Below are 12,507 nucleotides of genomic sequence, written 5' to 3'. Positions count from 1 at the left end.
AAATTTTAATATTATAAAAAATATAATAAAAATTTTCATGCATGATACGAGTAAAAAACTTTAGTTATTATAATAAAATAAAATACATTTATCAAATTTAAAAATTTTAACTTAAACAATAAATTTGAATTTGATATTTAATACAATTATTCATGTAATTATTTTAAAAAATATCATTTAATAAATTTAATACTTAAATTTTAACAATTATCATCTTTCACTTTATTTTTCAGGTACAACCTCTTTGATACGTAAAAATCAAATTCTATTTAATAATACAGGTTAGAAAATTTCAAAATTGGAATGCCATCAGATGGAATCTAAGGATTTGAAAATTGGGTTGCAAGGTATTGGAAACCTTGGAGGTTCCATTTTGTCTCCTAAATGATTGGATTTGAGGAAAACAGTCAAATAGCTCAACCCCAAAGAAAAAAAAAAGTTTGTTAAAAGACGTAACAAAGAATCAAGAGGTCAAAAAACGTTGTTCCCAAACACGGTGCCTTAACAGATGCTAAATTGCCAACAAATTCAAAGTTTTTGATTATTCTCCATTGCAAATTGGAATTGTTATGGAAGGCTTTGAAGCATTAATAGTTGTCCATATTAAAAAAAAAATGTTCTATAGATATGCTTTGACAAAATATATAAATCCCAATTTATAGTTGAAAAAAATTGACAAATTTTTTTAAGTTTATCCGCTTTATCCTAAAATCATGTCACTTAAATTATATTGTGACCGTGAATTTATTTAGATTTAATAATTTGTGTATAATATTATATTTATTTTTTTATCAAATATATAAAATAATATGAAAATTATTATGATATAATTTATATTAAAATGTTAAACATGAAACATAATTTTTATTTTTATTAAATTTATATTAAAACTTATGAGGATTTACTTTCATTTACAGCTATAATAATATAAGAAGGTATCAGTTGTTAGCTTGTACAGGTAGGAAATTAAGAAGGTATGGTTCACCAAACATCTAGACAGCGCAGCAGTGACTTTAATAAATCAAATAAAAGTAAGATTATCAAGAATCGTCAAAGGAACCAGATAACAGACAGACACTGCAACAACACATTACAAAAGTAGTTTAGATTCTTGGAATATAAATTACAAAGCAAGAAAGCATGTTACAAGGACATAATATTCCCTCACCAAAATATAGTAACAACTTTTGCAGATTTATCAATTTGTCATCGTCATGTTGAAAAACAAAAGCTATGAAAGTCATCCTCAGTTCATATCCACACCATCCGTGCCATCACCAGAAACTTTCGAACCCAAAGCTGAAAAAAAAAAATGGCAGTGGATCTTGTTGTCGTATAGACAGGCTTTGATTGCGTTAGGAGACCAAAGTCCGAAGGGCTGCTGGGTCGAATAGGGGGAGTTATTTTGGGCCTCAATTTGGACCAAGTAAGCTACAATTTCAGTTTTCGTTTTCATAGTCCAATAGCCCATCTTTGAGCTTAGATGGCTTAGGCCTATTTGGATGCTCCGAGTGCTGAAAATTTTTGCACTCTTAGAGGTCCAATTAATAGTATAGAATCCACATCTCAATAGAAATTCTTTTCTTTGGTCAGAACTTAAATTATGATGTTTAAAAATTAAATTTTAATATTTTATTAACGGGATACACAACTATTACCATAGGAATTTTTATCTAAAGGCTTTTTTTTTTTTAATATAAGAGGCCAAAACTTTTAAAAATCTACCGGAGATTAAATTTTAAAATTTGTATATTTATATCATATAAAATATTAAAATTTACTTATTTATATTATATTTTATATAAAAATTATGTATTATAATTTATATTAACATAATATCATAAAATATATTTTTTTGATTTTATTAATTATATATGTAATAATTATTAAAATTTTAAATTTTATTATTATATTATATTTATATGTATCATCGCATTTTAAATTATGAAGGTTGAAAATCAAGCTTCAGCCTCGCTGAAAACTATCGGATGAATCATTTCATTCATTTGAAAGATAGCCCTAAGTTGTCCAAAGGTCTCCAAAAGTCTTTGTCCGTACTATTGGTAATATTCAAAGTGAGTCCCCTCATTGGATCTCAAAACGTGCACAAGCCCAAATAAAATGGTATTTCCCACTTCCATAAAATGGTTTTCGGGTCAAAGTGCACTTATGAAAGCTTGCTCATTATTTCATTTTTAATAAAAATGTTTCATGTTAATACTATATAATATACATGAAAGATATAAGAACAAATTTAAAACAAAAAAAAAAAAAACAAAAGGCTGTCTTTGTAATGAACAAAACATTTTAAAGGTCAAAAGCAGATGGAAGAATTTTTAAATTTATGTTCCATTAGTTTCATTGTTTTAAGACAATAATTGTTAACATATTGTCACTATAAATAAGGACATGCATGATGCACGTGAATTTTCATCTAGATATTGCTAGCAATTTTGCACGTGGGAAAGAATAAATAAAAGAGAAAGGAAGCAAAAGCAATGTAACAAATATATTTAGGATTTTGGAAGCTGAACCAATTTGTCCAAAACCAACGAATTTCCGTATTATAGACCCACTGCTTTCATTTTCTTATTTAGGTCGGCTGCCCACTAATGTTTTCTTCGTCACGAAGCTAAGTTGAAACATCCGAAGAAAATAATGGCATGTGAGACATTAATTAAAAAAAAATTTAGAAATATTATCTTATATGTCAATAATAAAAAAAAATTTAATAAATAAATTTACATGAATTTAAAATTGAATTGTCATAACGATTTTATGTCCGAGAGAACTCAATCATTAGATTTGATAAAAATTTTTGGAGTGCCACCAATTTTTTTATAAAATGTGATTAGTCACCCAAAATATCATCTTTTAGTAAAAATCTTAAAATTAATTAAAATTTACTAAAATAAGTTTAGATCTGTGAAATCAAAATTAAGTTATACAGTACGGTTACGAGTTAATAAAGTATTAGCACCCTAACATCGCTCAGTCGAAAAACGGTACCATTTAAACATACGTAATCCTATAATTTTAATAATGTGATTTTTTTTATTTAAGTTTAATTTCCTAAAATTTATTTTAAAACATTTTTCTCTATTACAAAATTAATAATAATATTATTATTATTATTATTTTGTATTCTATAAATTCTCCAACGCTTTGATAGAATTTATAAAAAATCATTATTTAAAAAATATTTCAAGAAAATTGATCATTCATAAAATTTTTTAAACTTCATCATAAAATTTTAATTATTTGTTTTAAAAAAGGATTTGAGCAATATCTTGACTCTTTGATGAGTTTTCAAAATTTATTAAATAAATTTTAAGATTATCCCGACTCTTCTATGAAATCTTAAAAAATTTTGAACAAGTTTTAAGATTATCTCAATTTTGGCAAGATCCTAAATAAAATCTTTTTTTTTATAGTTAAAGGAATAAATTAATTAATCTTTATTTGATTATTTTTAAAAATTTTATTATTTATTCTTTAATTAAATTTTTTTATAAAAAAAATTTAGATTATCCCGACTCACCGGTAAAATCTAAATATTAATCTCTTGTTTAAAGAAAATCGAACTATTTCAATTTTCTATATATATTTTTAAAAAAATTCAAGATATCAATTATTATTAATTTTATTTTTTATTATTTTTTTACATTGTTTAAATCAATCTTTATTTTTGTGAAAATAATTTTGGATTATCCCAACTCTATTGTGAAATTCGAAAAATTATTTTTACTTGCAATAATTAAAGAAAATTCAACTCTTTTAGCTTTCTCTAAAAATTACATTTAAAAGATTCATTTAAACAATTTATTTTTTTATTTATCAATTTTTATTTATTTTTTAACAAAAATTATTTTTTAAATTATCCCAACACTTTGGTGAAAGTTAAATAATATTTTTACTTGTAATAAAATTTATTTCCTTTAAGTAGTTATTATTATTAAATTTTTTTATTTAATTTTTTAAGGTCTTTATTTTATTTCAGTTTCATTTTTTATTCTATTTATTTATTTATTTTTAAAAAATTATTACCAGTAATAATAATAATAATAATAATAATAATAATAATAATAATAATAATAATAATAATAATAGCATCATAAAAAAATAACATAAAAATCAACATAAAAAATCAAAATCAAAATCAAAACGAAAAATAAAAAGAAAAAGAAAAGGAAAAACCTACGAAATGGTTCAGGTTGGTGTGTGGATCCTACGTGGGTCAGGTTTGGTATAGACGCTCAAAATAACGTCGTTTTAGGGCACCTATAAAAGGCCTATTTCAGCTTTTTTCTTTATTTTTTTCTTCTCCCTCTATTCCAGAGCCTCTCTCTCTAAAATCCCAGCACCCCTCGTCGGCTGTGGTAAAACCCAATTTTCGATCAGTTGTTATAGTGCACCGGTGACCAAAAACTTCAGTCGATGCCAAAAAATTCAAAAATTTTTAGATTCCGATGATGAACCCAGATTTCGATTACCGAAAAGTTTAAATGGTCGTTGAGAAATTTAAATTTTTCCATATTCCAACGACCTAAAAAATATCCAAAAAAATTTTAAAAAATTTCACAGTGATCCTTTTCGCTTTCTAAACACTTTTTCAAGCTCAGATTTTTCAAAAAAAAATCTACAACTTCTCAGATCAAAATTTCATTCTTAGGAAATTTTTTTTTTGTGTGCTTGCTATTGGTTTTTTTTTTTATTGTATATGTTCCCTCATATTGTTCTTCTTGTTATCCCTTTCTACAGAACTTAGCTCTATTTATAGAGCTTCTGGGATTTCAGATCCCAAATCTCCTTGGATATTTTTTGTGGAAAATTTGGAGGTCTATCCGATGACTTTTGTTCATCGGATTTTATGCTGCCAAGTTAGGTAGTGTCATGGAGAAATTTGGACCATTCTAGCTACTCGATTTCGATTGCCAGAGTTGAAATCAAAGACATTTTTTTTTTACTTTTTTTTTCTTTTGTTTTAAAAATTAATAATAATAATAATATAAAAAAATTATATTTAAATAATAATAAAATAAAGAAAAATAAAATTGGTGCCTACAACTACCCCTATTTGCTTGTTTCTGAGAATCAGGAATAAAGCAAAGATAAAAATACACTAATTTTGTTCATGTAAACACATACAAAAAATGAAATATTGAACATAAAATTTTTTTTTTTTAAAGAAAATTTGAAAGGCTCATCTAAACAGAGGCTATAAAAACTTTAAATTTAAAAAAATTATCTCACCAAAGGCAACGAACTTTAAATTCAAAAGCCCATTTAACCAAAGACAACGAACTTAAATTCAAAAGGCTCCTATCACCAAAGAAAACAAACTTTAAATTCAAAAAGCTCTTTTAACCAAAGGCAACAAATTTTAAATTCAAAAGGCTCCTCTTATTATCCGAGAGAACTCGATCATTAAATTTGATAAAAAATTTTGGAGTCGTCACTAATTTTTTTATAAGATGTGATTAGCCACCCAAAATATCATCTTTTAGTAAAAATCTTAAAATTAATTAAAACTTACTAAAATAAGTTTAGGTCTGTGAAATCAAGACTAGGTTATACAATACGGTTATGAGTGATGAAAGTATTAGCACCCTAACGTCGTCCGTTCAAAAAACGATACCATTTAAACATGCGTAATCCTATAATTTTGATAACGTGATCTTTTTTTATTTAAGTTTAATTTCTTAAAATTTATTTTAAAACATTTTTCTCTGTTACAAAATTAACATTATTATTATTATTATTATTTTGTATTCTATAAATTCTCCAACGCTTTAATAGAATTTATTAAAAATCATTGTTTAGAAAATATTTCAAGAAAATTGATCATTCACAAAATTCTCGAAACTTCGTCATAAAATTTTAATTATTTGTTTTAAAAAAAGATTTAAGGAACATCTTGACTCTTTGATGGATTTTCAAAATTTATTAAACAAATTTTAAGATTATCCCGACTCTTCAATGAAATTCTAAAAAATTTTGAACAAGTTTTAAAATTATCTCAATTTTGGCAAGATCCTAAATAAAATCATTTTTTTATAGTTAAAGGAATAAATTAATTAATCTTTATTATGATTATTTTAAAAAATTTTATTATTTATTCTTTAATTATATTTTTTTATAAAAAAAATTTTAGATTATCCCGACTCACCGGTAAAATCTAAATATTAATCTCTTGTTTAAACAAAATCGAACTCTTTCAATTTGTTATATATATATTTTTAAAAATTCAAGATATCAATTATTATTAATTTTATTTTTTATTATTGTTTTACATTGTTTAAATCAATCTTTATTTTAGTGAAAATAATTTTGGATTATCCCAATTCTATTGTGGAATCCGAAAAATTATTTTACTTGCAATAATTAAAAAAAATTAAACTCTTTTTGCTTTCTCTAAAAATTATATTTAAAAGATTCATTTAAACAATTTATTTTTTTATTTATCAAATTTTATTTATTTTTTAGCAAAAATTATTTTTTAAAATTATCTCAACACTTTGGTGAAATTTAAATAATATTTTTACTTGTAATAAAATTTATTTCCTTTAAGTAGTTATTATTATTAAATTTTTTATTTATATTTTTATAGGTTATTTATTTTATTTCAGTTTCATTTTTTATTCTATTTATTTATTTGTTTTTAAAAAATTATTATCAGTAATAATATAAAATAACAATAATAATAATAATAACAACATAAAAATCAACATAAAAAATCAAAATCAAAATCAAAATGAAAAATAAAAAGAAAAAGAAAAGGAAAAACCTGCGAAATGGTTCGAGTTGATGCGCGGATCCTGCATAGGTTGGGTTCGGTCCAGTCGCCCAAAATGATGTCATTTTAGAAGGCCTATTTTAGTTTTTTTCTTAATTTTTTTCTCCTCTCTCTCTACCCCATAGCCTCTCTCTCTAAAATCTCAGCACCCTTCGTCATCTCTGTAAAACTCAATTTTCGGTCGGTTGTCACTGTGCATCAGTGGCCAAAAACTTTAGCCAATGCCAGAAAATTCAAAATTTTCAGATTTTGATGATGAACCCAAATTTCAGTAACCGAAAAGTTCAAACGATCACCGAAAATTTTAAATTTTTTCAGATTTCAACGACCTAAAAAATATCCAAAAAAATTTTAAAAAATTTTACAGTGATCCTTTTCACTTTCTAAACATCTTTCTAAGCACAAATTTTTCAAAAAAAAATCTACAACTTCCTAGATTGAGAATTTCATTGTCGAAAAATTTTTTTTATGTGCTTGCTATTGGTTTTTTTTTTTATTGTGTATGTTCCCTCTTATTGTTCTTCTTGTTCTCCCTTTCTATGAAACTTAGCTCTATTTATAGAGCTTCTGGGATTTTAAATCCCAAACCTCCTTGGATATTTTTGTGAAAAATTTGGAGATCTATCTGATGACTTTTTTTCACCGAATTTTATGCTGTCAAGTTAGGTAGTGTCAGGGAGAAATTTGGACCACTCTAGCTGCTTGATTTCGACTGTCAGAGTTGAAATCAAAGACATTTTTTTTTCCTTTTGTTTTAAAGATTAATAATAATAATAATAATAATAATAATAATAATAATAATAATAATAATGTTAATTTTGTAACAAAGAAAAATGTTTTAAAATAAATTTTAAGAAATTAAACTTAAATAAAAAAAAGATTATGTTATCAAAATTATAGGATTACGCATGTTTAAATGGTATTGTTTTTTTAACAGGCGATGTGAAAGTGCTAAAACATTTCTCACTCATAACCATACTCCCGAACCTAGTCTTAATTTCATAGACCTAAGCTTCTTTTAGTAAGTTTTAATTAATTTTAAGATTTTTATTAAAAGATGATATTTTGGGTGGCCAATCACACCCTATAAAAAGATTGGTGGTGATTTAAAAAATTTTCACCAAGTCTAGCGATCGAGTTCTCTCGATCATAAAATCGTTATGACAGCTAGGCGACTCCACTGGAGATGCCTGAGAGTCAAGCTAAAAAATTAAACATGCATCATCCAAATTTTGATTTCATGGTCTTTTCGATATTTAATTTTAATTTCTTATCTCATCTTCAAATATTAATTTTTTTTTCATTTGGTTGTGATATGTTATTGTTTTATATTATTGCTAATTATATTGTTAATTTTATTTTTTACATTCCCTTACACACGTGCACATTTGCATTCATGCATGAGCTTTATACTCAGGCTCCCAAATATATATTTTCTTAGGAGGGAGTAGAGTACCTACGCTTTCGTGAGGTTATAATATCTCCGTTTGGGCTAGCGAAATACTTTCACTCAAGTTAAACCCTTTCTGTCGGTAGCTTGTTATGGGTGAGGATTGGAGGCCTTACTAGTTTAGAGTGGACAACAGTGAAGATTAATTTGGAAACTTTTTTAGCCTATGTTAATTACCAAACCATGCATATAGTGAACTTTAAAAAACCAACCTTAGTAGGGCCATACCATTTTTTATTATACCCTAAATTAGGACACATTAGGAATATTTATTTTAATATGATTACTAACCTTATTTTGTTTTGCTCTTCTTTAGTTTCATGATCATGCATCATCATAAACACTTGCATACGGGATGTGCTTCTCAATATGCTAATATCAGTAAGAAGATTTTCAGTATTGCTTCGAAAACACCATCATGATGTTCGTAGCTTTGAAGCTCATCATGTGTGAAGAGACCAATGTAGTGATAACTCTATCATTAGAAGCCCAAAGTAGAATGAGAAATTGTTTAAAAGAATCTGAACAAGAAATTTTGCCAAAAAAAATCAAGTTGGGACTTCAACAAAATGATATTTTTGAGTTGGTCGAGATTTGGCGCTGTGTAACAACTTCTAGGAAGATGACTTTTGAGGAAAAATATGGTCATATTGCTTCACTGCTTGAGGTGCCTATGAAAAATCAATTGATAAGAGCTTTAATTCAGTTTTAGGATCTTGTATACAGATGTTTCATATTCAACAAAATAGATATGGCTCCGACTATCAAAAAATATACTTCATTATTACGATTGCATATTTCCAATCCATACAAAATCTATTGGCGAGGTCAAAAACTTGGATCTAAAAAAAAAACTCACCTATATGATGAAAGCCCCCACTCAAAATGTGAACTCATATATCCAAACAAAAAGCAAAAGTGACTGTATCCTATGAGAAATCTTACGTGATTACATCATTAAACACTTAGAGGATGAACGAGGTATGAGAATGATAGCTTTGGCAATTAATGGCTTTATCATATTTTCAAAGGTCCTGGGGTACATTGAGGTATCAATGATTGACTTTCTCGAGCAGGTGGATAATAAAATCAATCGTGTTCCTTTTATATTGGTAAAGACTTTTAGATAATTGAATCATTATCGAAGAAAAGGATGACACTTCATAGGGTGTATACAGTTACTCTGTATTTGGGTAAAAAGTCATCTTTAACATCCTATGGGTAAATTTTATCATACTTATAGTAATAAAAGTAGGCCAATTGAAGAATGCTGTAATGTTGAGTGATCAGAATCAAAGACCAAAGAAGAGTGGGTATTAATTTTACAAGATTTCACTAGTGCTCAAGTTATATGGAGAGCTCCATGGATGCCACGGGAAGTCATGTTATACATGTGTGGTGATAAGCCATGGGTTCCACTCTTAGGACTGTGGGGAGGTATAAGCTATGCTCCGACACTGGTTCATTGACAATTAGGGTCAGAGCAATTTATCCCAATGACTTATGGGCTTCAAGAATTGGAATTCTTTTTTGAGGAATCAGGCTTTATGATAAAGATAAAAGAGATTATCAAAGAGTAAAAGCAGACTCAGAGAGTATATCGTAGGGGATATAAAGATAAAGTCATACCTAAATATCTGATATGAAGAAGTCGATGGGTCACAAGCAAAGTTAATTCTAAAGAAAACAAACCATGCCACCAAAAAGACACCCATTGTGAAAAGATTCATGAGGATATGAAAATTATGAAGCGTAATTTGAAAAAGAAAAAGAATATGAGAGCTTGAAAAGAAAAGGCTTCAGTATGAGATTAATGAGTGAAAAGACAAGACTGATAAAAGTGAAGCAAAATCTTGAAGGCTTGAAAGAGAATAAGAAAAGATCTTTAAAAGCTGGCATAAGTCCATCGCCATAATGACTACAGAGCTTAAAAAATCCAAAAAAAATACAAAACAGCTTTGTTCTAATTTATTATCTAAAAAAGAAGAGTTAAGTCAATTTATGAAAAAAAAGGTACTACAAAGTCTTGTAGATGACTTGAAATAGCAAATGCATTATCAAAGTAAGGTCATTCAAGTTTTGAGAGAGGAACGAGATCAATTTATACATAGAGTATACTATTAGAAAAAAGAATATCAGTTAAAAGAATTTTAAGCCGCTCACCTAGTAGAACATATAAGAGAAGTCAGCTTCAAAGCAAGAGACATGGCCCAAAAAGCTAAACAATTGAAAGAAAATGTTTACCCATGACAACGTAGCCAACGCTTGACCAATTTTCTAAAGAATGCTTATGAATAGCACAAGTATGTGGGACGCTTCTTTTGAAAATTTTAATATTGTAATGAAATAAGTATTAAGTAAGGATAATGTGAAGTTATGATATGGTGGTTCAAGTCTAAACTTAAAATCTTTTACAAATATTGGATATATAATAAGCACATCTTTTACATTCATGCATTCATGCATCATATGTGTGTTTCATTTTTTAAAAAATACATCATGACTAAAAGAAAGAGACGTCAAAATAACAAATCTCAAAGAGTTTCCTTTAACTTAATCAGGTGCAATGATAGTTAGGCCATCGAGAAAACATAAATCAGATCACTTGTCATCATTACAACACTTGCTCATAAGTCAAAATCATGAAAAGTGAGCAAGTATCTAGAATAAAAAGGATAAAAAAAGCTTAATTTGTTATGCAGGAGCAAATGATTAGGTTTCAACAAAAGTTGATAGAACAAATGACTAGGACTTAAGAAGAAACTTGGAAAGAAATGGCTACAATGATAGACATGATGAGGAAAATGACTAAAGAAAAAGGGGTAGCTGAAGAAGTAACTACTGAAAAAGAGCCTCAAGCCTAAGAAAATACCAGTGATAGGAAAAATCCATTGTATCCACTAGGGTTTACTCCACCTTATGCTCAAACCTCTCATTAAATGCATCCACAAATGACACAGCCTGAAAGGTAACCACATGCTTAGTTTAATTTACCTCCCTTCACGGTTCAACCACATAGTCAAAGACATGTTGATTTAAATATTGGAACAAGTCATGTTGAACCCATTATGGTCTTAGATTTAGATAATCCAAAAGAACAGGAGAAACTAAAAAAAGGCATGCCTGAACAATATGAAAATACAAAGGTACAGTAAAAGTTAGATCTCTTAGAAAAAAAGCTGCGAGCTATTGAAGGTGTACATATTTTTGGCATAATTGATGCCAGTGAACTTAGTTTGGTTCCAGATTTGGTAATCTTACCAAAGTTTAAAGTACCAGAATTTAAAAAATATGATAGAACCGAATGCCTTCAGGCACATATCACTATGTTTGTCAAAAAATGATTGGGCATACAAACAATAACAAGTTGCTTATCCATTATTTTTAGGATAGTCTTACAGAATCTGCTGTTGATGGTATATTCAATTAGACAGGAGTTATATTCATTCATGAAAAGATCTGGTCAAAGAATTTGTTACTCAATACAAACATGTAACAGACATAGCTCCAGATAAGTTGTCCTTGCAAAACATGAAAAAAAAAACTAATGAAAATTTTAAAAAATATGCCCAGAGATGGTGAGATGTTACCGTTCAAGTTCAACCTCCTCTCACCAAGAAAGAAACAACTATTATGTTCATCAATACTCTTCGAGCACCATACTATAATAGGTTCATTGGTCATGCCATGAAAAATTTTACTGATATGGTGATTACGAGAGAGATAATAAAAAATGTCATTAAAAATGGAAAGATTGATGGAGGTAATGTTTCTAGATAAAAAAAAAAGACCATCTAAGAAAAAAGAAGCAGAAGTTCAAGTTGTCACCATTAAAAAACTAAAGCCAAGACTTTTTATCCCTTACCATTCATATCTTGTATACCAATCTTCTTACCCAACCATTTCTAATATTTTCCAAAACCCATACCATTACCAACCAATGCAAACCCAGACACTTATTTTTCAAGCCAATGTTCACCCCCGAGCACCTTCACCATGACTTTTCCTTTAGGCAAATACCATAAATTTTAATAAAAAAAAACCTCAAAATAATCGAGAGCAGCAACGATTTGATCCAATTCCTATGACATACATAAAATTGTTCCCTCAGTTATTCCAAAAATACTTATAGCTCAACAGCTTACAAAGCCTTTGAAACCTCTATATCCGAAGTGGTATGATCCTGAAGCTTCATGCGATTATCATTATGAAATTCAAGGTCACTCCGTAAAAAATTGTATAGCTTTCAAACGTAGGGTGC

This window comes from Durio zibethinus, chromosome 2 (genome assembly GCF_047325235.1).
Source record: "Durio zibethinus cultivar Kanyao isolate XHJ-2024 chromosome 2, ASM4732523v1, whole genome shotgun sequence".
Lineage (NCBI taxonomy): Eukaryota > Viridiplantae > Streptophyta > Magnoliopsida > Malvales > Malvaceae > Durio > Durio zibethinus.
Note: the sequence above shows the minus strand (reverse complement) of the source record.